Source organism: Camellia sinensis, chromosome 2 (assembly GCF_055761805.1).
Source record: "Camellia sinensis isolate YWXY chromosome 2, ASM5576180v1, whole genome shotgun sequence".
Lineage (NCBI taxonomy): Eukaryota > Viridiplantae > Streptophyta > Magnoliopsida > Ericales > Theaceae > Camellia > Camellia sinensis.
Window position 1 is genome coordinate 128,973,115 of NC_138962.1, and position 27,579 is coordinate 129,000,693.

The following is a 27,579-nucleotide window of genomic DNA, read 5'->3' on the forward strand; positions in this document are numbered from 1 at the left end:
TGCACTTGCCTTCTCAGCTCGAACCTCAGCAAATGCAGTTGCAGCGATAAACTTTGCTACTGCACTTGCCTTCTCAGTTCTACTTGGCCACTACATGCATTCTCAGGACTCTATTAGTTTGCTATTGACAATGTTCATGCTCACCGCAGCGAAGCTTTCACCCTTAGCCACCTAACCACAAACTCGCCAGCTTCCCCGGGCGAAGGCCACAGCCAAGCCTGCTATTAGCCTTGTTGTTCCTTAGTACCAAGCCCAAGGGACTTCTTTAGTCCTGCCTGTGCGACTAAGGCAAGTCTATGACCTGGGTAATGGAAAGGGAGTCCCTTATGCTAGTAGGGCTACCCTGTTCCCATCTTCGCGGGATCGTCGCGGTAAACTGGTACCCTGGGCCTGCTATCAACTCCAACCAATAAGTCTTGGGGCCTGCTATCAGTCCTAGGCTAGTAATGCCTTGAGGCCTGCTATCAGCACCAGGCATTACCCTCTCCTTGTAGAGGGAAAGCTTTTCCCAGAGGCTGCTATCACCTTGGCGGGATGTTCCCTCCGTAAGTTGGTTGCTGCGGCAGTAGTTGCTGCGGTAGTCATTTCCCGTGGCAAGTTCAAATGGCATAACCAACAATATTGGAGATGGCGGCGCCGACAAAGTGCGTCCGCAACTTGGGCGCCTCTGCAACTTGGTTGCTTCGGTTCTCTTCTTCCCTCAGCAACTCTAGGTGGCGAAGGAACCGAGAATACTTGGAATGGCGGCGCTAAGACAAAGTGTCTCCGCAACTTGGTCGTCGCAACTGTCGCCTCTGCAACTTAGTTGCTTCGGCTTTCTCTTTCCCTCATCAACTTTGGATGGCGGCGGAGCCGAAGATATTAGGAATGGCGGCACTGAGGCAAAGTACCTCGGCAACTTCCCAGCTGCATGTATTCCCTCTGCAACTTGACCGTCGCATGTGTTCCCGCTGCAACTTGACTTGGTCATTTTCCTTCGTGGAGTCTGTTTGGACCCTTGGCGGGTCGGACCTACTCCGGCCTACTATTGGCCCACTTCCCTTGAACTTTAGCCCATGCTCCTTTATCATTCCTGGTCGCCTCTTTGGGACGACCTCAGTACTTAGGCCCATACTTAATTTGGGGTTTAAATTCTGACCCTCTAAAAAAACAGAACGTAGTAGCTAAAAGTAGTGCTGAAGCTGAATTTAGATCAGTGGCTCATGGAATTTGTAAAGCTTTGTGGATCGAGAGATTATTGGAAGACTTAAAAATTCCAAGAACATCGCAAATGGAAGTTTACTGTAACAAGAAGGCAGCAAATGCAATTGCTCATAATCTTGTTCTTCACAACAGAACTAAGCATGTGGATGTCGACAAGCACTTTATCAACGAAAAGATGGAGAAGGAATTGATCTACATGTCTTATATACCCACTGCGGAGTAGATAGCAGAAGTTCTTACGAAGGGACTAAACAAGAGGCAGTTCGACCACCTAATCTACAAGTTGGCCATGCAAGACATATTCAAGCCAACTTGAGGGGGAGTGTTGGAAATGGGAAGAAAATAATTCTGCCAGGATATGACTGAATTCTTTAGGATATCACAGCTGTAAATATCTAGATTTAGTCAATAATATAGAATAGGAAAGTTCATTTTTAGAATTAGAATTAGTAACTAAATAGTAGCTATCAGTCCTCAGAATCAGTAGCTAATCAATCCCTTATTTTATGCCATGTATCTCCTATTAATAGAGGTGTTGTGTTTACATTGTTTAATATGAGAATAAGAAATATTATTCTTTCTAGCTTTCATTCAAAATAATAAAATTCAGTTTTCCAACTAGTACCAAGCATGTAGATTTTGAATTTCTGAACAAATTTAATTAAGGCATTTCAAAATGGCCTATTTGACTGATCAATAAATTAATGGAAGGAAAATAACACGGTGCAGCTGTTAATAGAGTAAGTAGAACTTCAATTGGCGAACAATAATGCAAGACCCCAAATGTTCTAGCAAACACTCACATGGGTGTTGGTCCCACACCCATGTGAGTGGTAGATTTTTTGGTAAATTTTTTCATATCCCTAGGCATTTTTGCTCATTGGTGAAATATGGCAAGAGACGAAAACCACAAAAGAAAGACACGAAAAGGAGCATAATGTAACTACTAGGGAATCCTGGAAAACAAATTCACTTGGTAAGTCAACGAGAGATGGAAATAAGATGAACAAATGATCCAAGAGACATCAATGCTGGAAGCACACTTAGAAACGATTTTTCTGATCTGCATCAAAAAAGAACAGAAAAAAAATATATGTATGAAAGTCAGTAATGCCCTTCACTAAAGATTAAGTTCACAGTATCTCTGAAAGCATTCTTTTAGATCCTCCTTTTTGAAATTAAATATATGTGTTTAGTTGTCAAAATTTCCATTAAGCTTAATTAGTTTCAATACAAAATTACTGTACCATATTTTGTTCCAACAAGGTTGGGAAGGTGCATAATAACTTTAAACATACAAAATAAGGTGTGGCATCACATAGGCAACGATTATGAATAGAAGTAGCATTGACAAGACAAAAATAAAATAAAACTACAATTATGAATACCAATATATATGAAGGGTCTTGCTAAAAGGTGCCCTAGGACACGAAAAGTAGACCAAAAAATAAATTTGAAAACACAAGACACTTCTTATTAAATTCAATGCAGTTTTTATTGAAATTAATGCACTTTCTTTTAACTGTTTGACCTATTTTCAAGACACTTCCTTATTTCAATCCCAATATTCAGCACTTTTAACATTTGTCATATACAAATATCAAGTTATAAGGACACAACAATTGCCCGAACTATAACTAAGATCATTTCAATAAATAAATGAAATATATCGTTTAAGAACGGAACCAAAAAGATGACACAAGGAACTTACTTCTCTACATTTCATGAGCTTTAGCATTAATGGAAAAAACTACAAATGCAAGACTGATGTTAGAGGAGGATAAGATACCAAAATATTTGATATACATGTTTCATATTTCTTCTTTTCTACTTCTAAATCTGAAAATTCAGTCAAATAAAGAAACTAAATCCTATGCAAAGAATCATGCCAATCTCAAACCATACCTAAGGGAGTAATGTAGGGAAATTAGTTAGAAGTTTTCTCTTGTTAAGATTTCGAAAGTCAGTGTAGCAGCAACAACAGGGTCTAAAAATTCACTGCAATAAAACATTGAAAGAGTGATTTTCAAATATGATTTATCATATGATATGCATAAGTAGAGAATAATTGTTAGGTGAAATCATAATTTCATTTTTTCCCCACAAATAAACTATTGTGAAAGGACTACAAACTAAACCATCTTTACCGGCTCAAACATGAAAGAATGAAGGTCCTCCTATTGGGATCAGCATCATGTAGAACCACCTCTCCAAAATAAAGAAAAAATAGACGAATTTCCTGAGTAAAACTGTAGAATAAAAGAACAATGCTTACATTAGCACATATGTAAGCATAATGATGAGGGGAAGAACTAGGAGAGAGGTAAATATCAAGCACCAAAATACTTCAACATTCCAAATAAATAGTAACTACAAGTTAATAACACCTGCAATAAATTTATGGTCATTTTTTTCCATGTTTTGTTTGGTTCTGTTTTGAATGAGAACCATCATGGCTCGAGCTTTGACAGCTTCTTAAGCTAGACAAGGTCTCTTCTTTTTTTTTTTATAACAAAACAACTAACTCATTGCAGCAAGCAAACATATAAATTCTTCTCAAAGAAAGTATTTTCTCCCCCCAACCTAAACGATGCATTGTCCTCAATGTAAAAAACAAAATCACAAAGGTTAGGAGATTACCTTAAATAATGAACCATATCTATATATATATATATATATTTTTTGAATGTCAACAAAAAATTTATTAAAAAAGAAAAGATGAACCATGAATCTGCAAGGGATTATTGCCAAAAACACAAGGCAAAAAAATTACAAACGAAAAACTAACAACTCCTAAAAGTAACATTGCTTTTATTATTATGTTTATGGGTCTCGATAAATAGGGCCTTTTAATTCAATGGACTCCTCTCCTCTTCAGGTGGGAAATTCTCCAAAACTGGTTTAAGACGTTGGCCAGTCACTTTAAAAACATTACCATTCTTGGGATTTTCAATCTCAATGGCCCCGTGAGAAAAAACAGTTTTAACTATGAAAGGTCCGGTCCACCTAGATCTCAATTTACCAGGAAACAAATGTAGTCTAGTTTTATACAAAAGAACCTTTTTGTGAAGGCTCAACAATTCATTTGAGTACAAACAATATTAACATTAAAAACATATCATATACAATGATACAGGGAGGACAAGTCAATCAACTGGGGGCCCTTTTTTCTTTCAAAACAGCACCCCTTTTCTGCTCCCTTATCTAAAAAAATATGAAATCTTGCCTTTAGGCAATAGCAATATTATCTTTTATTCGACGAAAAGCAACAAACACAAGACCGTTGTGAGTAAAAAGGTATATATATTATGTAGAGGGTTAGAAAATTAAGATAAAAATTACCATCTTGTTGCGCTAAATTCGAGCAGCCCAAGCACCCTTGATAACATTGCGGTCAGATCTAGTGCTCTCGCTATTATCTAAGTCACCCAATATATATTATATAAAAGGGAACAAATAAGGAACAAAAGATGAGTAGTAATTAAAAGGAAAAATAAATAAATATTTGAAGAGCAAAATCAAAATATAAAAGGACTGGAGGTACAATGAAATCTTGTCTAACCTTTGAGAGAGGTTTTGTGGATGTTATGAGATGATTTCAAAGCAAACCGAGTCTTATGGGCCTGGTTGAGCAATTTATATTGTTGATGGCTCAAATGTAGTTTTTCTAAAAATTTAAATTAAATACATTAAATCACAATTAAATATAAATTGAGAGAATGAATATAATATCCAAAATTCCTAGAATAACTACGTAATTTTAAGCATTCATCACACCTCCCAACCAGCTTTAATTTTAGAACCTAGCAATTAAGGCGACTAAAATAAAATCAAAAAGAAGAATAAAAGCAACTACTCTAAACCACTTCCGCAAGAAATCACGATTGAATTTAGCACATGCAACAAGCCCTTAATCCAATAGATTACCCCTCATGGACGAGTTAAAGTCTCGTGTTTCCAAAGATGTTACCCACAAACATCCAAAAATTTCTTTACTAAAAGGATTTCTTTCATTCTCATGCCAAGGTTAAAGAACCAGTCATGAATTTCACAACCTTAACAAGATAATCAATCAAAGTTCAAAAGACTAGCAACAAGTAAAGATATTGCATGACATTCAAAATTTGGAGTGTGTGAAAAAAGTTCAACCAACACAGACACAACCTTAGCCTTAAAGTGAAATATAACCCAAATCTCTTTCTGAAACATGCTTCGACTCAAATCTCACCAGTTATTGCACTCAACAAATAAATCACTCGGAATATGGTGCAAAAATTGCTCTCAATATATGCGAGTAGAACAATGTAAATCAAAGCTAAAATAATCCCGCATACTAATTTTTTTGAAAAACGCCAATATTAAAGAATAAATAAATAGTCTCATGAATGGAATATCAAATACTGAGAAATAAAATTTCTAGAAATGTTACCCACAAACGTCAAAAATTTTCTTTACTCGAAGGATTTCTTTCGTTTTCATGCTAAAGTTCAAGAACAAGTTATGAATTTCACAACCTTAACAAGATAACCAATCAAAGTTCAAGACACTAGCAGCAAGTAAAGATATCTCATGACATTCAGAATTTGGCGTGTGTGAAAAAGTTTAGCCAACACATACACAACCTTAGCCTTAATGTGAAATATAACCCAAATCTCTTTCTGAAACATGCTTCGACTCAAATCTCACCAGTTATTGCACTCAACAAATAAATCACTCAGAATATGGTGTAAAAATTACTCTCAATATATGCGAGTAGAATAATGTAAATCAAAGGCAAAATATCCCGCATACTAATTTTTTGGAAAAACGCTATAATGAAAGAATAAATAAATAGTCTCATGAATGGAATATCAAATACTGAGAATTAAAATTACCACACCATCACCCCAATCCATCATGTCCACTTGTAAACTATACCACACTCAAGATCAAATAGGACTTTTATTTGGTTGTAATGCTTGGGTTGAGGAATTACGAAAAAATAATAAAAAGCCAAAGGTGAATAAAAAAAAGGACGTCTGAGAGACAATTGGCATAAAAATAAACACAATTAGAGCATTATTCCAAATGCCTTGCTCTTTCTATTACTTTTCTTTTTGTCTTTTTCAACTTTCTCCTTCTGCTTTTTTTTTTTTTCTTTTTGTTTTTTTTTTCCCTTCGTTGAACACAATTTATTTCTTCTTCTTTTTTTCAGCTTTTCTCCTTTTTTTTTTCTTTTTTTTTTTTTTCAAACAAATTTGCCATTGTCAAACTCAAATAATCCCAACATATCTACAAAAGTAAAAAGAAAGAATGGGTTGTGGGGTTAAACAAAGAAAGGCTAACATAAAGGCTCAAATTGGTTTCTAATGGTTCATGAAGTAATAATAAAAGAAAGAAAAATAAATAAAAGGCTCAAAGAAACAAAGATGGCCTAAAATCATCTCTCAAGAATTAGTATGGTCCTTCAACTTTCATGATCTCAAGGGAATAAAAGTGTCATAACAAATTGATTTATTCTCAGCATTCAACCAAAATGAAGAAATAATGAGACTAAACAACAAATTAATGTCCTTCCAAAGAAAATTAAGAGCAGATGTATAGTAACCCTCCAATAAATGATTGGCACAAAACTCACAGGGTTAAAAGTCTCCACTATCATTCCTCAAGATTTTCAAGTCATATCCACTTATCAACTAAAAATCATATTCATGTGGCTAAAGTGCAGTGCAATTATTTCCAAATACGAACGCATGAAATACTTTAACAAAGTAGCTAGCATATCAAACTTCAACACAATTTCTCAAGTTAAAGCAATAAAATACTACAAGTATGCCGAATCACTCAATGCATAGAACAATACATTACCATGCACACCTTTTTTTCTTTTTTTAAACAAAACAACTAACTCATTGTAGCAAGCAAACATATAAATTCTTCCCAAAATAAGTATTTTCTCCCCCCAACCTAAACGATGCATCATCCTCGAGGGAGTAAAAAGTGTGATAACAAATTGATTTGTTCTCAGCATTCAACCAAAAATGAAAAAATAATGAGACTAAACAACAAATTAATGCGCTTCCAAAGAAAAATTAAGAGTAGATGTATAATGACCCTCCAATAAATGATTGGCACAAAACTCACAGGGTTAAAAGTCTCCACTATCATTCCTCAAGATTTTCAAGTCATACCCACTTATCAACTAAAAATCATATTCATGTGGTTGAAGTGCAGTGCAATGATTTCCAAATATGAACACACGGAATACTTTAACAAAGTAGCTAGCATATCAAACTTCAAAACAATTCTCGAGTTAAAGCAATTAAATACCACAAGTATGCCCAATCACTCAATGTATAGAACAAAAGAATACCATGAGCACTAAATTTTTATTTTTTTTTAACAAAATAACTAACTCATAGCTGCAAGCAAATATATAAATTCTTCTCAAAATAAGTATTTTCTCCCCCCAAACTAAACAATGCATTGTCCTGAATGTAAAAAATAAAATCAAAAAGTTAAGGAGATTACCTTAAATGATTAACCATGTCCATATGTGCCATTGCCTGCAAGGGGTTAGCGCCAAAAACACAAAGGAAAAAAAATACAAATGAAAAACTAACAACTCCTAAAAGTAACATTATTTTGAATAACATGCACAAACCGGATCATTGGAAATTTTCATCAATTATTTTGAACAACTTTTTGAATGGAGTAAAGGAAGTTGGAATCGTCGATCTCTAATTATCTAAAAACTACGAAAAGGGTGTTTTTGGTTTCTATAACGCACCACAACAAATGAAACACAAAATTCCAACAAAATCTCCACAAAAGAAGAGATAAAATTGCATAAGATAATACATGTATTAGCAGTTCACCCTTTGCATGTTTTTTTCCACATGAAACTATTTACAAAGTTTTCTTTTCCCACTTTTCCTTCCATTTCTTTTTCCCTTCTCATACAAGATCAACTGGATCTTTATCATGAAATATAGCCCAAATTATTGGAAAGGAATTTCCAAACCTCACACATATGTTGGAACACTATAGCAATCGCAATCAAATACTTCACAGGATCAATATAAATAAATTATATATTACATATATATATAACACCACGTATATCAGTATAACCAATTGCCCTATTTTTGTTTCATCATACAGTAGTTGAAAAAGGCGTCATTTCAATACATTATGTAAACAAAAACCTATGAACTACTCAATTCTCAATTCAACAGCACACCCAATTTTCAAACAACACAATTCAAATAATTTTGGTTGAAACTCATATTAAATTGTATGAATCGAATCGTGCATCATACAATTCTAACACCATACTAGTTGGAACCTGTAAAAGCCGTGTCAATAGAGTTATTTTGATCAGTTACTCATGAAATACAATATTCATTTCCAAGGAATTCTAGCAATGTAAGTGAATTTATTCTTAAGTGATAACTGAGATTGGAAATTACATGGTTGTCGACTCTGCTAGCTGGTGCCGGAGGCAAGACGAGATCTGCTTCCAGATCAGGTTGAAGATATGCAGGCGCCCCCATCACCTTCTATCTCCATGCCCATGTTAGCTTCCCAAGAATCACGCTCTGCATCACAACATCAAAAAGGATAAATGAAAAAAATAAAAACTAAAAAAAACTAGGGCCCAATTTAGTCTCCATTTCCAAGCAATGGCAGCAACATGAGTGAAGGAATTCTTGACTGATAACTGAGATTACCTGGTTGTTGACTCACTGCTCAGTTGAGGAATTCTTTAGTCTTCATCACTTGTGTTACTACTCGCTGCTCAGTTGCCATTGAATAAAAAAAGGTCTACATTAATCGCCCAAAAACCACATGGATTTATTATATATAGCCCAACAGACATTAATTATGTAGCAACTACCACCAATAAACTACTAAGTGAATTTTTAGACCATGTTGTAGAAGCTACACTGAAATTTCGAAATCTTAACAAGAGAAAACTGCTAACTAATTTCCCTACATTACTCCCTCGGGTATGATTTGAGATTGGCATGATTCTTTGCTTAGGATTTAGTTTCTTTATTTGACTGAATTTTCAGATTTAGAAGTAGAAAAGAAGAAATATGAAACATGGATATCAAGTTTTTTGGTAACTTGTCCTCCTGTAACATCAGTCTTGCATTTGTAGTTTTCTCCATTATTGCTAAAGCACCTGAAATGTAGAGAAGCAAGTTCCTCATGTCATCTTTTTGTTCTGTTCTTAATAGATATATGTAATTTATTTTATTGGAATGGTCTTAGTTATAATTCGTGTAATTGTTGTGTCCTCAAGATATTTGTATATGACAAATGCTAAAAGTGCTGGATATTGGGATTGAAATAAAGAAGTGTCTTGAAAATAGGTCAAACAGTTAAAAGAAGTGCATTAATTTCAATAAAAACTGCATTGAATTTAATAAAAAGTGTCTTGTGTTTTCAAATTTATTTTTTGGTCTACTTTTCGTGTCCTCGAGGCACTTGTTAACAAGACCCTTCATATATTAGTATTCATAATTGTAGTTTTATTTTATTTTCGTCCTGTCAATGGTACTTCAAAAATAAATTTTGTTCCTTATGTGATGCCACATCTTATTTTGTATGTTTAAAGTTATTATGCACCTTCCCGACCTTGTTGGAACAAAATATGGTATAGTAATTTCGTACTGAAACTAATTGAGCTTAATGGAGATTTTGACAACTAAACACATATGTTTAATTTCAAAATGGAAGATCTAAAAGAATCCTTAGAGCCCGGTGTCAAGAGAAAATTGAGAAACTAATTGGCATGAGTAGTATTTTATTTTTGAGTTACGACTTATGTCTACAAATTGGCCTTCCTACTTAACAAAAAAAATAAAAATAGAATCATCTTTACCGACTCAAACATGAATGAATGAAGGTACTCATACTAGGATCAACATCATGTAGAACCACCTCTCCAAAATAAAGAAAAAATAGACGAATTTCCTGAGTAAAACTATAGAATAGAAGAACAATGGTTACATCATCACATATGTAAGCATAATGATGAGGGGAAGAACTAGGGGAGAGGCAAATATCAAGCACCAAAAATACTTCAACATTCCAAATAAATAGTAACTACAAGTTAATAACACCTGCAATCAATTCATGGTCATTTTTTTCTAAGTTTTATTTGTTTCTTGTTTGGTTGAAGGGCTACTTCTTATAAAATTAAACTTCTAAATAACTGAAAATCTCGGCGGTTGCCTCGCCCTCAATCTCCATCAACATCTCCAAATTACATGGACTACACTAACAGGAATTGCAATGTATGTAGAACTCTGAACATGAAGTAAAAGCAAAATTAAATAAGATGAGACAAAAACAATACACATTTTTTAACAATGGAAAAGTGGGGACATGCATATAGGAGTCACCCAAAAAAAAAGAAAAAAAAAAGAAGCAACAACATTATTTAATGGGAACTGCATTTTTATAACTAAAATCTATGGCGGTAGTGATAGAAAATTATTTGTACATCCACAAGCAAAGATGTAGGCAAGTTGCACCCTGCCATGACACAATATACATTGAATGCTTTGATTTTCAAGCTTTTCCAATAGAAGCCTCAGAGTAATACCAAAACAAAACTTGTCTCAATTCTACTAAAATAACTTTTTTACCTCATAAGAGAAAATTTGGTCTATAAATAGAGTAGAAGTTTTCACTGTAAGTAGGGGGAACCAATGCACATATTAAATTTGAAACACATATTAAAGCTAAAACAGAACATGAATTTCAAAATTACTGTACAGAGTGAAAATATTGTGACATGCAACAAGAATAGAGTCAAAGTGAAAATATTGACATCATGCAATGCTATAGCAAAATACACATCAAGAGAGAGAGGAGAGATAGTGACAGTGGTGATTAAGAGTTTGATGAGGGTGTGTGGTCATAAATCAATCAATGGATAGAGAAATCAATACCAGTAAAAGGATTACCCTCTTGACTGACGAGTCATAATGGGCCTAGGGAAACGAGTCGACGCCCTGTTGCTACTTTCTTTATAAATAGCGCCCTTGGGTCCACTGGTCCCCCACTTCCGCCCAAACACACTTTTTGTCTCCATATCTTCTTCTCTTCTTTGTCCACACAGAGTCTTCTTTACTTTTCTTTATACTTCCTCATGGCCAGCACAAGGTTTCTACTCGACAGGGCTGACCCACCCCCTACTGAGTGGAGGAGGGCCTCATACTTCGGAGGGCTAGCTGACCCTTTCTGGAAGGCAGTTGACTCCTTCGTTCCTAATGCCCTTCCTTTGGAGGAGCCTCTGCTTCCTTTTAGTGAGGCTACTTTGGATGATGCTGACATGGTGAACCCAGTCTTTGCGCTGCGGTTTCGTGTGGAGCGTGGTGACTTTCCCCATTCATACATCTATCACTCACTCGGGCCCTTCAACAGGCTGGTCCCTCTGGGTTGATGACATCATTGCAGATGGTGGGTTCAAGCAGCAATTGCAGGATGTTCGTCTCTACAATGCCGTTTCGATTTCGAGGGTGTTATCAGTGCGCAAAGTACAGACCAACACTGATATGGTTGTCTCCCGCTGGAACCGCGACACTCACACTTTTTCTTTGGCTTGGGGGGAGATAACTCCAACCCTCGAAGATGCTGCCGTCCTTCTGCGCTTGAGCACTCATGGAGATCACCCCTTCGATCCAGCGTCCCTGACTCCTGCAGAACAAGTTGCTGTCACTGCCCTCCAAGGAGGCTTTCGAGAGGCGCGGAAGTATGGCTCTTGGTCTGATCTTAGGATTGGGGAACTACTCCAGGAAAGGCCCAAGAGGGACAAAACCACTTATCTTTCTAGCTGAAGCATTTCTTCAAGGAGCGGCAACTAGTTGTGGGCGACATCACAAAGGAGAGTCGCAACTCCGCAGTTGGGCCGGGCTACCGCAGCGACTTGTACTTGGCCGCCTTCGTCAGTTACTTCATTTTTGTTTTTTTTGTTCTCCCCAGCAACCTTGCTGAGAATATTAACCCTCTGGTGTTCCCTTCGGCTGTCAAACTTTGCAACGGCAGCCAAATCCCTCTGGCCCCCCTCTTCTTGGGGAACTTATACTTCCGCCATGACCTCATCCATTCGGACATGGAGCGATCCATAGGCCCGCTATGATGTGTAGAGCTTTGTACACACTCAGTTCCTGACCGCTTTCTTCTATGAGAGATTCCCTGCCACGGGCCCCTTCCCTAAAGAACATGAGCCTTTCTTCACAGACGAAGTCCTTGATGCTGAGGGTCGTCCTGTTCTAGATGCAAAGGGTCGACCTGTCACAAGGCAAGTGCGCCACTCCCTTCCTCCCTCGCATCTCTCGGTGGTCTGGTCTTGGCACTAACAGACCCTTTGCAGATTATGTAGACCGCATGGAGGAATGTGTGTTCCGCCCTTTCACTCAGCTTCTTCCAGGCATTTATGTGGTTCCATTCTATTTTTTCGAGGCTCGCCATGATGATTTCTCCCTCGACAGTGTCCAGGCCAACTCCCTTCTTATTGCTACCATGATACGCCCCGGATTTCTACTCGTGTGGAACGAGAAGGGCATGTCTAGCGTCATCTATCGACCGGGCAGGGTCCCTGAGCAGTTTGACATGGATCAGGGCGTCCCACATGCCCTTCCTCTTTAGACCGATTACCAACAGAGCTTTCAGCGGTTTACCCGTGATTATACCGCTTTACTTGTGGAGGGCTTAGGCTTCATGGAGCTTCCCTCACTTGGAAGAGAAGGCGCCTTTACTCCCAGTAAAAGGCTGTTCTGGCACCGCAACCTCAATTCTTTCTTCAACTTTTGCAATAGTGCTCCCGTAGTCCCTGCGATGGAACCCATCCCGCAGCCTGACTTATCTCTTCGTCTGCCCTCTGGCCTCAACAGACCAGTATATTCTGTCGCTTCAAGCTTCTATCGCTGCCTACCGTGGAGAAGCGTCACCCGTCTGGGGCAAATTGCTCCCCCTCAAGTCGGCACGACAGTTACGGACGACCTGCTCCAGACTAAGGGCAGCCCAAGAGGCAGCTGCATCAGTTGCCGAAGCACGTGCCTCACCAAGTAGGAAGAGACTCCGAAACGTACCCATACTTAGAAAATATTTTGCATTGCTTCCTGGGACTTCTTACGTTTACTTTGGTAATCACATAACCTTTTTTCTTTTCAGGGCCCACTGGCCATGCCACCGGCCCCGAAGGTTCTACTGCCAACGGACTTTCCTCAGATTCAGACGACGGCAACGACAACTACCTTCCCATTGCTACAAGGGTCACAAGGTTCAGGACCCGCAGGGCAGTACTTCTAGATGCTTAAGAAGAACCAAGTGCCGGGACTGCACCAACTACTGAGGCTGAGCCGGTTGTGGAGGCTGCAGAAAATGAAGTTCCCTCTGCTGTGGAAGTTGTTGCGGGCGGCCTAGTTACTGAGGGTGCGGAGCCTCCAAACCCTGCTGATTCTATGCACTCCGACCTTTCCTCTGTCGGCGGAGATGATTTTTTCCACGAGACCCCAAGGGAAGATAGCGGCATGAGAGAGCCGCTGGAAGTTGCACCACCTCCCTTTGGAGCTGCATCTGGTGGTTCCTTCCAGTCCACTGAGTCTCCATTGGTTCAGCAAACCCCACTTCCGAACGCCCAAGTGGCGAAGGAAAGTGCAAGTGTAGCGGCTGCTTCCACTGTTCCTGCTATGACCCCTCTAAATTTGGACCAACTTGCAGAGGTAGCTGTCACTTTAGCCACCCACATTGTCACTGCTGTCGTTGGGACCTCTAACCCAGTTACTTCGGTAACCTCTCAACAGCTGGCAGACTTGTACCCCACTCATTTTCTGGAAGTGCCAACTGACCTTGGGGTATCCCAAGATTTTTATACTGGGACGGATACCACTACTGTTCCAGATCTGAACGTTGGAGACTACCAGGTGGATAACCACATTTCGGAGCGACATGACGGTGCAGGCAGCTTCAGTCTTTCTCGCGAGGCTAGTTTATCAGGTCACTAACGCTGCATCTACCCATTCCAATGCTGTTGGGCAATCATCTTCAGGGGAAATGCGTCGTCCTCAGACCTTTGGTCGCTCCACCAGTCTCCCTCTAGTGATTGAAGCTGGCGGGGGTGTTAGGGAGTCCCCTCAGCCCTCAGAGAAAGTTTCTTTTCTGTTACTGGGTCTCCTCCGTAGCTGTTTCCACTCTCGCCCCGCATCCAGGCGTTGCACCCCGGCACCTTCACTGTTTTTAACGTTCCTAGATCTATGGTGCAGACCGCACTGCTGGAGTCACTCGCCAGCGTCATTCGCGACCTTGCTACTAAGAAGATTCTGACCACCCCTAGCAAGTTTGTGGAAAGTGCCGAGGCAAACCAGAGCGGCTTTGAGAGGAACGGTTTGGACCTATCGTGGATGCGAGATAGGCATCAGGCAGTCGATGGTTTCCTCGAGCATGCAGACAACGTGGCGATGATAGGGCCAGTTTTGAACCCATCATCTACTCTTGTCAACTTGTAGTACCCGCTGTTGCTTGCCTCAGCAACTTTGCACGGGCCTTCCCATCTTGGTGAGAACTTGGGAATTGGTTGCCCCCGCATGATTGCGTCCACTGTCTCCCATACCAAGTCCCCTTTATTGAACTTCTTGTGCTGAACAGATTGATTGTAGGCACGAGCTACGGATTGATGATACTTTTCCATTGCCCGCGAGGCCCGATCTCTTCTTTCTTCAGCTGCCTCTATGTCATTCTTTCTGCTGTCTGGAACTAAGTGTGTTGACATAGCCATTCTTATTGAGGGTACTGCCAACTCAACTGATAACACAGCTTCGAACCCGTACACTAGGGAAAATGGGGTTGTCTGAGTTGGCTTTCTCTTTGACGTTCTATAATCGCTGCCCTCTCTTTGCCGAGGTGAATGAGATGTCCATATAATCGCTGCCCTCCTTGATGTTCTGTCTTGTGGGCTTCCCTTGGCCCCTCATTTGCCTCATCCTTTGGTCAAGGAAGAAGTGGAGGGCCTGCCTCTTAACTCTGATTGCATCGGTTTTGTTCTCATGCAGTGTGTCATTTCCAAGGTAGTCGACATATGGCTGCCTCCATTCTTCACTGCTTAAGAAATTGGCTTCCTCTTCCTTAGGACGGGATTGACATTTTGCACATTGCCACTGCAGCTCAATACTTTCATTTTCCATCTCTAGCCAGTAATACCCTTGCCTCTATATCCGTCGGTATAGACCGATATCTCCATCTCCACGAGACTTAGAATAGATCTGCTTAAGTCTATAAGTTGCTTCTTGTCTACCGATGCACCTTGCCAGCAAGTTGTTGGCACCGCGAAAATACAACTCTCCTCTGAGGAGCAGAAATTATGAAAGTTCTGCTAGTTTGATTGTTCCCTGGCCTGTTTTCAACTGTTCTATTGGATTATATCTGTTTTCCATCCCTCAGCATCTTGCTCTGTATGTTCTTCGGCTAACACTGCTGGTGTTGTTCTTTCCTCGATGACGATGGCTATACTATCATCTGGTATATCCACCTTTGCCCCCAGTGTAGCCAAGGCATCGGGGAAATGGTGTGTGTTTGAGGGGTATGCTGGATTTGGACATCATCAAATTGAGTGAGCGCAGCCCTTGAACCACGGTGCGATACGGGCCCAACAAAGGTTCCTTTAAGGCGAAATAACCCATTGTTTGCCTGACAACTAACTCGGAGTGACCCAAAATTTTCAACTTGCGGAGTCCCTTCTTTTGGGCAGCGATTAGACCCAGTATCAACGCCTTATATTCAACCACGTTGTTTGAAGATTCAAAATCAAGCTTATATGATAGATGAAACTTCTCTTCTTCTTCACTGGTTAGTGTTATGCCAGCTTCGCCTTTCCCAGCTCCCGAAGCTCCATCAAATTTTAAGTCCCAATAAGCCTCAACTGCAGCTGCTGACACATGGACCGCACCTAGTAGAGATACCTCTGCAGGTTCATGTTCACCAGATGGGAATTGGGCCAGTAAGTCTGCAAGTGCTTGGCTCTTAATAGCCTTGAGAGTAACACAAGTGATGTCATATTCTGCTAGAGCCAAAAGCCATCTTGCCATTCTTCCAATCAGAGCGGGTTTGCTTAGCAAGTAGTGGACTGGATCACTCCGGGGTCACAACATGGACCGGGTGTGCAAAAAAATAGTGGCGCAACTTCCGCACTGTGAAGATTAAGGCTAAACAATGCCTCTCAATTGGGGTATATCGCGACTCGACACCATTGACTTTGCGACTGATGTAATAGACTGGCTTCTCAATGCCATCTACGTCTTGGACAAGTAGAGCCCCAATAGACCGAGGTGTAGACATCAGGTACAGTAGTAGAGGCTTGTTGGGTTGTAGGGCAATCATTGTAAGTGCTTTCTTCACCACATCATATGCCTGCTGGTGTTCTTGCAACCATTCAAACTTGTGATTCCCTTTCAACAGTGTCCCAAAGGAAAATGTTATCTCAGCAAGGGCTGGAATGAACCTCCTGAGATATGACACTTTGCCTAGGAATTTCTTCAAAGCCTTTTGAGAGTGTGGTGGTGGCATCTCCATGATTAATTTAATCTTATCCCCATCTACTTCAATCCCCCGCCGGTGTACAAAAAAGCTAAGGAACTTGCCGGCGATAACTCCAAAGGCACACTTAAGAGGGTTCATCTTTAAGCAGAATTTGCGGTACCGCTGAAAAACTTTTTCCAAGTCGCAGAGGTGTCGGTTTGCATCGGTAGACTTGACCACCAGATCATCCACATATACTTCCACTTCATGATGCAACATGTCATGGAACATTGCAGTCATAGCCCGTTGGTAGGCTGCCCCCACATTTTTCAAACCGAAGGGCATCACCGTATACAAAAAATTTCCCAAGGGTGTTCTAAATGTTGTTTTTTCTGCATCTTCTGATGCCATTTTGATCTGGTTATAACCACTGAACCCATCTATAAAGGAGAACATCTTATGGCCCGCAGTAGAATCTATAAGTGTGTCAACATGGGGCAATGGAAACTCATCTTTCGGGCAGGCCTCATTCATTCAGGTCGGGAAAGTCTGCGCAGACCCTGATCTGGCCATTCTTCTTCTCCACAAGCACAATATTTGCTAACCAAGTTGGGTACTGTATAGGCTCAATGAACTTGGCCCTCGGCAACTTTTCTATCTCTTCCTTAATCTTTGCCTCAAGGTCAAGGTGATACTTTCGAGCATGCTGCTTTATTGACTTAGAGTTGGGAAAAGTATCCAGGTGATGGGTGACAAGAGACGGGTCAAGACCAGGCATCTCATCGTATGTCCAAGCAAAGACGTCACTGTACCGCTTCAGTAGTGTTATCAATTCTGCCTTAGCTGTTGGAGCCATTGTGTCGCTGATGAACACGGGGCTTGCTCTGCCCTGGTAAGTCGCTGAGGTTGACCATCAGCTACCGATTCTTTAACCAGAGCTTTAACATTCTCAACGCTGCAAGGACATGGATTTCTGTCCTCATAACTCTTTCTCTTCCGAGAGGACGTCGCCTATGCTTGCGAGCGGCTCCCTCCAGCAGAGGTTACCGCAGCAACTCTGCGACTGCGAGGGACCAGTGGTACTGAGGTTCCTAGCTGCCTCAATCAAGGCTGAAATGGTAGGCAGATTATGATTCACCAAGAAAATTTTGTAGTCGCGAATGGCACCCCTCCACACATATGCTGACTAAGGCCTAGTTTGGGAAGACTAAATAAGTGTACTTTTTGACTTTTTATGAAATATGGGTTGGGTTTGGGTTGGGTTTGAAGTGATGTGTCAGAGAGGTGATGTGACTTAAATAAGATGATGTGACTTAAATAGGATAGTGACTTTTTGACTTTTTGTCTTTTTTTAATCTTCCCAAACTAAGCCTAAATGGGCCTCATCCACTGGTTCATGACAGTCAATAGCCTTATCTTGGAACCGCTTAACATAGTCCAATATATCTTCGCCCTCCTTTTGGACATCTCGCGCAAGGGTGAGGGTTGTAACTTTCTCTTGGACTTGGAAGAACTTCGTGAGAACTTGTTCACCATCTCCTCCCAACTCGATAGCCAAGTTCACATACCAGCTGCAAGCCCTTTCAGTAAGTGGACTTGGATAACTCCCGAAGGCGCAGAGAGTGGTCACTGCCGTGGACACCAAGAGTTTCAATGAACCTCACCACCTGTTCTCTGGCATTGCCTTGTTCCCCATTAAACTTAATAAACTTAGGCACTGTATACCCAGTTGGGTATGGCATGGTTAATATTTCCTGAGAGTATGGGGCCCTCACATCTGAGTCAGGGAGAGATGGGAGTTGCTTCTTGCTATGCTCTTGCTCGAGCATAACTTGTACATCGGCTAGAGTAAAGAAGTGAGTGGGCCGGAATAGTCCAGCCTGCTCCTAGGTAGCTGAACCAGCGGCCGCACCGTTCGCCTGAAGTACCACCGGAGGCACCTGGATCGGAGCCCGAACCTCAGGGAACAAGTTAGGCACTGGGTTTGGGACTGCTACGGGCGGAGGTGCTTGCGCTGGAGCTGGTCGAGAAGCCATGGCCATAACAGCCTCAGTGAGAGTTTGCAAAGCTGCCAGGATCTCCCTCGGCGTATCCTGGAGTGACTGAACTGCCTCAATCACAACACTGTGGTCACCTTCCTCCGCATGTGCTGCTCCGCCATTTGAAGAGCCTTGCTGAACTTCATCCTCTGACATTTTTTTCCAGTGAGGTGTGTAAACCACTACGGGTATGAACCATCAATAAAGCCTTCCCAGCGGAGTCGCCAAAAATGTAAAGGGGTTCGAGGTTAGAGAAGGTGATTAGAGAGGCAAAACTATACTAATGATCCAAGAATGGTGGAAGTGGCTTGAGAATGAGCAGCAGCAACTGTTTGGAAGTTGGAGAGTGTGCAAATGGGTGAGGGTGAAGCAAGTAGCTCAAGAAGAAATGTATGACGGTGCCAAAATAGGCAGCATCTCCCCCAAATCCCCAAAATTCCTCTTGTTGAACCTTGGGAAATGGGTCATATTTATAGGCTTTTCCTTGGTACCAAAAGCACACCAAGTGGCCAAATAGAGAGAGGACATGTGTCCTAGAGGATCACATGGAATATTCTGCCTTGAGCCAATAGGCTGAACGTGCCACGTGTCTTTCTACATGTGCTGTGTACTATCTGTTTGCCTCCGCAACTACCTTTTTAAGCCTCAACAAGTGTAGTTGCGACGGGAATGTTTGGCGCTGCAACTCCCTCTTGAGCCTCAGCAAGTGCAGTTGCAACGGGAGCGTTTGCTACTGCACTTGCCTTCTCAGCTCGAACCTCAGCAAGTTCACTTGCAGCGGTAAACCTTGCTACTGCACTTGCCTTCTCAGTTCTACTTGGCCACTGCATGCATTCTCAAGACTCCAGTAGTCTGCTATCGACTATGTTCGTGCTCATTGCAGCGAAGCCTTCACCCTTAGTAACCACAAACTCCCCAGCTTCCCAGGGCGAAGGCCACAGCCAAGCCTACTATCAGCCGTGCTGTTCCTTAGTACCAACCCCAAGGGGCATCCTTAGTCCTGCCTATGCGACTAAGGCGGGTCTATGACCTGGGTAATGGAAAGGGAGTCCCTCATGCTCAGGCTACCCTGCTCCCATCGTCGCGAGATCGCCGCGGTAAACTGGTACCCTGGGCCTGCCATCAACTCCAACCAGTAAGTCTTGGGGCCTGCTATCAGTGCCAAGTTAAATGAATTTTGGGGCCTGCAATCAGCCCTGAGCTAGTAATGCCTTGGGGCCTGCTATCAGCACCAGGCATTGCCCTCTACTTTGGAGATGGCGGCTCCGACAAAGTGCCTATGCAAGTTGGACGCCTCTGCAACTTGGTTGCTTCAGTTCTCTCCTTCCCTCAGCAACTCCATGTGGCGACGGAACCGAGGATACTAGGAATGGCGGCGCTAAGACAAAGTGCCTCCGCAACTTGGTCGTCGCAACTGTCGCCTCTGCAACTTAGTTACTTCGGCTTTCTCTTTCCCTCGTCAACTTTGGATGGCGGCGAAGCCAAAGATATTAGGAATGGCGGCGCTGAGGCAAAGTACCTCAACAACTTCCCCGTTGCATGTATTCCCTCTACAACTTGACTGTCACGTGTGTTCCCGCTGCAACTTGACTTGGACATTTTCCTTCGTGGAGTCTGTTTGGACCCTTGGCGGGTCAGAACTACTCCGGCCCACTGTTGGCCCACTTCCCTTGGACTTTAGCCCATGCTCCTTTTTCATTCCAAGTCGCCTCTTTGGGGCGACCTCAGTACTTAAGCCCATACTTAATTGGGGGTTTAATTTCTGACCCTCTACATTTTCCCCCTGCCCCAGTGGGGGACACGTCCCTGGTTTCCCGTGCGTGCATGATGCCAGAAAGTAACCCAAGGGTTGCGTCGGTCGGGTCAGAAGTTGTGTTGACTCTGAAAAGGATTACCCTCTTGACTGACGGGTCACAATGGGCCTAGGGAAGCGTGTCGGCGCCCTTTTGCTACTTTCTTTATAATTAGCGCCCATGGGTCCACTGGTCCCCCACTGTTGCCCAAACACACTTTCTGTCTCCTTGTCTTCTTCTCTTCCTTGTCCCCACTTTCCAAAGTCTTATTTACTTTTCTTTATACTTCCTTATGGCCAGCATAAGGTTTCTACATGACAGGGCCGACCCACCCCCTACTGAGTGAAGGAGGGCCTCATCCTTCGGAGGGCTAGCTGACCCTTTCTGGAAGGTCGTTGACTCCTTCGTTCTTGATGCCCTTCCTTTGGAGGAGCCTCTACTTCCTTTTAGTGAGGCTGCTTTGGATGATGCTGACATGGTGAACCCAGTCTCTGTGCTGCGGTTTCGCGTGTATACATCTACTATCGCACTCACTCGGGCCCTTCAACAGGCTGGTCCCTTTGGGTTGATGACATCATTGCAGATGGTGGGTTCGAGCAGCAATTGCAGGATGTTTGTCTCTACAATGTCGTTTCAATTTCGAGAGTGTTATCAGTGCGCAAAGTATAGACCAACACTGATATAGTTGTCTCTCATTGGAGCCGCGACACTAACACTTTTTCTTTGGCATGGGGGCAGATAACTCCAACCCTCGAAGATGTTGTTGTCCTTCTACTCTTGAGCACTCGTGGAGATCACCCCTTCGATCCAGCAAGGGACAAAAGGTTCAGGACCCGCAGGGCAGTACTTCCAGATGTTGAAGAAGAACCGTGCTGGGGCCGCGCCAACTACTGAGGTTGAGCCAGTTGTGGAGGCTGCAGAAAATGTTCCCCTTGCTGTGGAAGTTGTTGCCGACAGCCTAGTTGCTGAGGGTGCAGAGCCTCCAAATCCCGCTGATTTTGTGCACTCCGATCGTTCCTCTGTCGGCGGAGATTATTTTTTCCCCGAGACCCCAAGGGAAGATACCGGCATGAGAGAGCCACTGGAGGTTGCACCACCTCCCTTTGGAGCTGCGTGTGGTGGTTCCTCCCAGTCCACTGAGTCTCCATTGGTTCAGCAGACCCCACTTTCGAACGCCCAAGTGGCGAAGGAGAGTGCAAGTGTAGCGGCTGCTTCCACTGTTCCTGCTGTGACCCCTCTAAATTTGGACGGACTTGTAAAGGTAACTGTCACTTTAGCCACCCACACTATTACTGCTGTCGCTGGGACCTCTAACCCAGTTGCTTCGACAACCTCTCAACAGCTGGCAGACTTGTACCCCACTCACTTTCTGGAAGTGCCAACTGACCTTGGGGTATCCAAAGATTTTTATACTGGGATGGATACTACTACTGTTCCAAATCTGAACGTTGGAGACTACCAGATGGATAACCTCTTTCCAGAGTGAAATGACGGTGCAGGCAGCTTCAGTCTTTCTCGCGAGGCTAGTTCACCCGATCGACAACGCTGCATCTACCCATTCCAATGCTTCTGGGCAATCATCTTCAGGGGAAGTGCGTCGTCCTCAAACCTTTGGTCACTCCACCAGGCTCCCTCCAGTGATTGAAGCTGGCGGGGGTGTAAGGGAGTCCCCTCAGCCCTCAGAGAAAGTTTCTTTTCTGAGTTACTAGGTCTCCTCCGTAGTTGCTCCCACTCTCGCCCAGCATCCAGGCACTGCACCCCGGCACCTTTCCTTCCTTTAAACGTTCCTGGATCTATGGTGCAGAAAGCACTGCCGGAGTCACTCGCCAGCTTCATTTGCGACCTTGCTACTAAGAAGATTCTGACCACCCCTAGCAAGTTCGTGGAAAGTGCCGAGGCAAACCAGAGCGGCTTTGAGAGGAACAGTTTGGACCTATCATGGATGAGGGATAGGCTTCAGACAGTCAATGGTTTCCTCGAGCATGCAGACAACTTGGCGATGATAGGGCCAGTTTTGAACCCATCATCTACTCTTGTCAACTTGTAGTACCCGCTGTTGCTTGTCTCAGCAACTTTGTACGGGCCTTCCCATCTTGGTGAGAACATGGGAATTGGTTGCCCCCACATGATTGCGTCCACTGTCTTCCATACCAAGTCCCCTTTATTGAACTTTTTGTGCTGAACAGATTGATTGTAGGCACAAGCTACGGATTGATGATACTTTTCCATTGCCCACGAGGCCCGATCTCTTCTTTCTTCAGCTGCCTCTATGTCATTCTTTCTGTTGTCCGGAACTAAGTGTGCCGACATAGCCATTCTTGCTGAGGGTACTGCCAACTCAACTGGTAGCACAGCTTCGGACCCGTACACTAGAGAAAATGGGGTTGCTTGAGTTGGCTTTCTCTTTGACGTTCTATACGCCCAGAGTGCTACAGGGAGTCGTTCAGACCAAGTGCCCCCTGCTTCATCCATCATTTTACTCAATATTCGGATGATGGTTTTGTTGGTCGCCTCAGTTTGTCCACTCCCTTGGGGATAGTATGGACTAGACTTGTGCTGCTTGATCTGGTAGCCGTTCAGTAGTCTTCCCACATGACGATTTACAAAGGGAGTTCCATTGTCGGACAACATTACTTTTGGTATGCCAAGCCTACAGATTATTCTTTCTTTGATGAAGTTGGCTACTCTTGCCCCGTCTGCATTCCTCATCGATATAGCCTCCACCCACTTGGTACTAACTTCAGTCGCTGCAATTTGTGGCCTTTCGATTGCTGCGCTGTCAAATGCCCAAGTATCGAACAGGTAAGGGGTCTTGATGTTGTGCAGCTCAACCGCCGGTGCATGTATCAAGTTCCCAAACTTCTAGCAGGATTGGCATCTCCTTACAAAGTTTTTAGCATCTTCTTCCATTGTTGGCCAGTAGTAGCCGAGGTGAATGAGATGTCCATATAATCGCTGCCCTCCATGATGTTCAGTCTTGTGGGCTTCCCTCGGCACCTCATTTGCTTCATCCTTTGGTCAAGGAAGAAGTGGAGGGCCCGCCTCTTAACTCCGATTGCATCGGCTTTGTTCTCAGGCAGTACGCCATTTCCAAGGTAGTCGACATATGGCTGCCTCCATTCTTCACTGCTTAAGAAATGGGCTTCCTCTTCCTTAGGATGGGATTGGCATTTTGCATATTGCCTCTGCAACTCAATACTTTCCTTTTCCATCTCTGGCCAGTAATACCCATGTCTCTGTATTCGTCGGTATAGACTGATATCTCCATCTCCACGAGACTTAGCATGGATCTGCTTAAGTCTGTAAGTTGCTTCTTGTCTACCGACGCACCTTGCCAGCAAGTTGTTGGCATCGCAAAAATACAACTCTCCTCTGAGGAGCAGAAATTATGCAAGTTCTGCTGGTCTGATTGTTCCCTGGCCTGTTTTCAACTGTTCTGTTGGATTATATCTGCTTTCCATCCCTCAGCATCTTGCTCTGTATGTTCTTCGGCTAACACTGCTGGCGTTGTTCTCTTCTCGATGACGATGGCTATACTATCATCTGGTATATCCACCTTTGCCCTGGGCATCGGGGAAACGGTTGTGTGTTCGAGGGTATGCTGGATTTCGACATCATCAAATTGAGTGAGCAACACTTGAACCACGGTGCGATATGGGCCCAACAGAGGCTCCTTTAAGGCGAAATCACCCATTGTTTGCCTGACAACCAACTCGGAGTCGCCCAAAATTTTCAACTTGCGGAGTACCTTCTTTTGGGTAGCGATTAGACCCAGTATCAACGCCTCATATTCAGCCTCGTTGTTTGAACATTCAAAATCACGCTTATATGATAGATGAAACTTCTCTCCTTCTTCACTGGTTAGTGTTATGCCAGCTCCGCCTTTCCCAGCTCCCGAAGCTCCATCAAATTTTAAGTCCCAATAAGCTTCAACTACAGCTGTTGAGACATGGACCGCACCTGGTAGAGATACCTCTGCAGGTTCATGTTCACCAGATGGGGATTGGGCTAGTAAGTCTGCAAGTGCTTGGCTCTTAATTGCCTTGGGAGTAACACAAGTGATGTTATATTCTGCTAGAGCCAAAAGCCATCTTGCCATTCTTCCAGTCAGAGCGGGTTTGCTTAGCAAGTAGCGGGCCGGATCACTTCGGGGTCACAACATGGATCGGGTGTGCCAAAAAACAGTGGCGTAACTTCCGCGCTGTGAAGATTAAGGCTAAACGATGCCTCTCAATTGGGGTATATCACCACTCGACACCATTGACTTTGCGACTGATGTAATAGACTGGCTTCTCAATGCCATCTATGTCTTGGACAAGTAGAGCCCCAATAGTCCGAGGTGTAGACGTCAGGTACAGTAGCAGAGGCTTGTTGGGTTGTAGGGCAATCATTGTAAGTGCTTTCTTCACCATATCAAATGTCTGTTGGTGTTCTTGCAACCATTCCCATTCAGCAGTGTCCCAAACGAAAAGGTTATCTCAGCAAGGGCCGAAATGAACCTCCTGAGGGACACTTTGCCTAGGAATTTCTTCAAAGCCTTTTGAGAGTGTGGTGGTGGCATCTCCATGATTGATTTAATCTTATTCCCATCTACTACAATCCCCCGCCGGTGTACAACAAAGCAAAGGAACTTGCCGGCAGTAACTCCGAAGGCACACTTAAGAGGGCTCATCTTTAGGCAGAATTTGCGGCACCGCTAAAAAACTTTTTCCAAGTCACAGAGGTGTCGGTTTGCCTCGGTAAACTTGACCACCAGATCATCCACATATACTTCCACTTCATGATGCACATCATGGAACACTGCAATCATAGCCCGTTGGTAGGCTGCCCCCGTATTTTTCAAAACGAAGGGCATCACCGTATAGAAAAAATTTCCCAAGGGTGTTCTAAATGCCGATTTTTCTGCATCTTCTGATGCCATTTTGATCTAGTTATAACCACTGAACGCATCCATAAAGGAGAACATCTTATGGCCCGCAGTAGAATAGACTAGTGTGTCAACATGGGGCAATGGCAACTCATTTTTCGGGCAGGCCTCATTCATTCAGGTCGGGAAAGTCAACGCAGACCCTGATCTGGCCGTTCTTCTTCTCTACAGGTACAATATTTGCTAGCCAAGTTGGGTACTGTATAGGCTCAATGAACTTGGCCCTCGGCAACTTTTCTACCTCTTCCTTAATCTTTGCCTCAAGGTCAGGGTGATACTTTCGAGCATGTTGCTTTATTGGCTTAGAGTTGAGAAAAGTATCCAGGTGATGGGTGACAAGAGACGGGTCAAGACCAGGCATCTCATCGTATGTCCAAGCAAAGACGTCACTGTGTACCACTTCATTAGTGTTATCAATTCTACCTTAGCTGTTGGAGCCATTGTGTCGCCGATGAACACAGGGCTTACTCTGCCCTGGTAAGTCGCTGAGGTTGACCTCAGCAAGTACCTCCTGCTGCGGTTTGGGTCTATCTTGCACGCATTCAGGGGCGGGCTCAGGCATCTCCACTAACTCTTCTTGGGACTCGTCATCGTCACATTTATTTGTCTCGGGGCCATCCTCCCAAGGTATGAAGCCTGCCCTCCAAGACCCGTCATAGGTAGTAAACTGTCTTACCGCCATCCCGCACCTTAACAATCTTGGCCGGAGGACTTGTGGACTTGCTGCTCCTCTTCTGCCCACTACTTTCTGGAGCAGGCCCTGCATCCCGAATGCCTTCCCATTTTGGCAATTTTACTCCTGCAACTTTACCGGTCCTTGGAGTTTCACCCGTTGACAACTCAATAAAGAAAACTGCATCTGAATAGTGTGCCTCCTCAACCCCAAATCGCTGTTCAGAGGCATTTATATGGTTACTGTGCTCTTTCCCAACTTTGCCTTCAGGCATTGGTGATAACTTGGGCATTGGTGATAACTCGACGAGATAGCTCCATAGCGGCGCATCCAAGCTTTGCCAAGTATCATGTGGCAATTTGTGTCCGCTTCAATCACATAAAACTTGGTTGCGGAACGGATCTCACCAACTACCAAGTCCACGACCACATGGCCCTTGGTATTTTTTTTCTCGCCGCCAAAACCCATCACATTGATGGGTTGGCGAACCATCCTAGACTCTGGGATCCCAACCTTTGCAAAGGTGTCAGTAGTAATGATCTTTATGGACGCCCCCGCCATCAAGGAAAACACGCTTGAACTCTACATCATTCATGTATACTGTGACAAAAAGAGGACGATTATGAGGAAATGGGTATGCTTTGTCTGCCTTTGAAAAAGTAATGGCCCCATAAGCTTCCTGGATGCGCCAAGGCACATACTCCTTAGCCTCAGCAACTTCATCATGGTGCACTTCAAAGATATTAATGAGGGCTTTTGTTGCTTCCAACCTGGCGGCTTGGCTCAGCCCCAACTGGTCAAAGAAGGCGCAAAACTTAACAGACTTTTGTAAGGCCTGGGCATTAGCATCCTCTGCGAATTTTGCCTCGGCAGGTACTGTCTCAAGGAGCTGGCCGGTTGCAATTTCTTCCAACTCATCATAGTAAGATGCCATATGCACTTGATCACGCACAGGCCCGAGATAGCCAATCATATATGTACATTCTTCCCCTTCTCCTTGTGGTTAGGATAAGGGTCCTTCCGCACATCACGATTACCGGCATCTTTGAACTTCAGCTCATTTGCGTCAACTTTCTTCTTGGAGATACTTTTCAAAGTCCAACAGTCCCTAGTAGGGTGTCTGGTAGTTCTGTGATAGACACAATAATCCGGGCTTTCTTTGTCCTTCTTGGTTGGAGGGACATTAGCTGAAGGCAAGGTAAGTTCACCATCAGCTACCCATTCTTTAACCAGAGCTTTAACATTCTCAACGCTGCAAGGACATGGATTTCTGTCCTCAAAACTTTCTCTTCCGAGAGGACGTCGCCTCCCCTTGCGAGAGGCTCCCTCCTACAGAGGTTACCGCAGCAGCTCTGCTACTACGAGGGTAGCGGTGGCTGTCACGAGATCTGTGCAAGGGACCAGTGGTACTGAGGTTCTTATCTGCCTTAATCA

The 27,579-nt window shown here is 43.2% G+C and overlaps 1 protein-coding gene across 2 annotated transcripts in view; it reads right to left on the reverse strand.

The window, feature by feature from the left end:
• Nucleotides 1-27,579, reverse strand: part of LOC114322476 (hyoscyamine 6-dioxygenase) — a 76,987-nt gene that overhangs the window by 32,291 nt on the left and 17,117 nt on the right. For both annotated transcript variants that reach the window (XM_082915610.1, XM_082915609.1), the window contains 6 exons: nt 8,916-8,979; nt 4,766-8,783; nt 4,546-4,622; nt 3,351-3,452; nt 3,109-3,201; nt 2,177-2,266 (listed from right to left, as the gene is read on the reverse strand). The gene's annotated coding sequence lies outside the window, so the exon portion shown is untranslated. The remainder of the gene's footprint in view (nt 1-2,176; nt 2,267-3,108; nt 3,202-3,350; nt 3,453-4,545; nt 4,623-4,765; nt 8,784-8,915; nt 8,980-27,579) is intronic.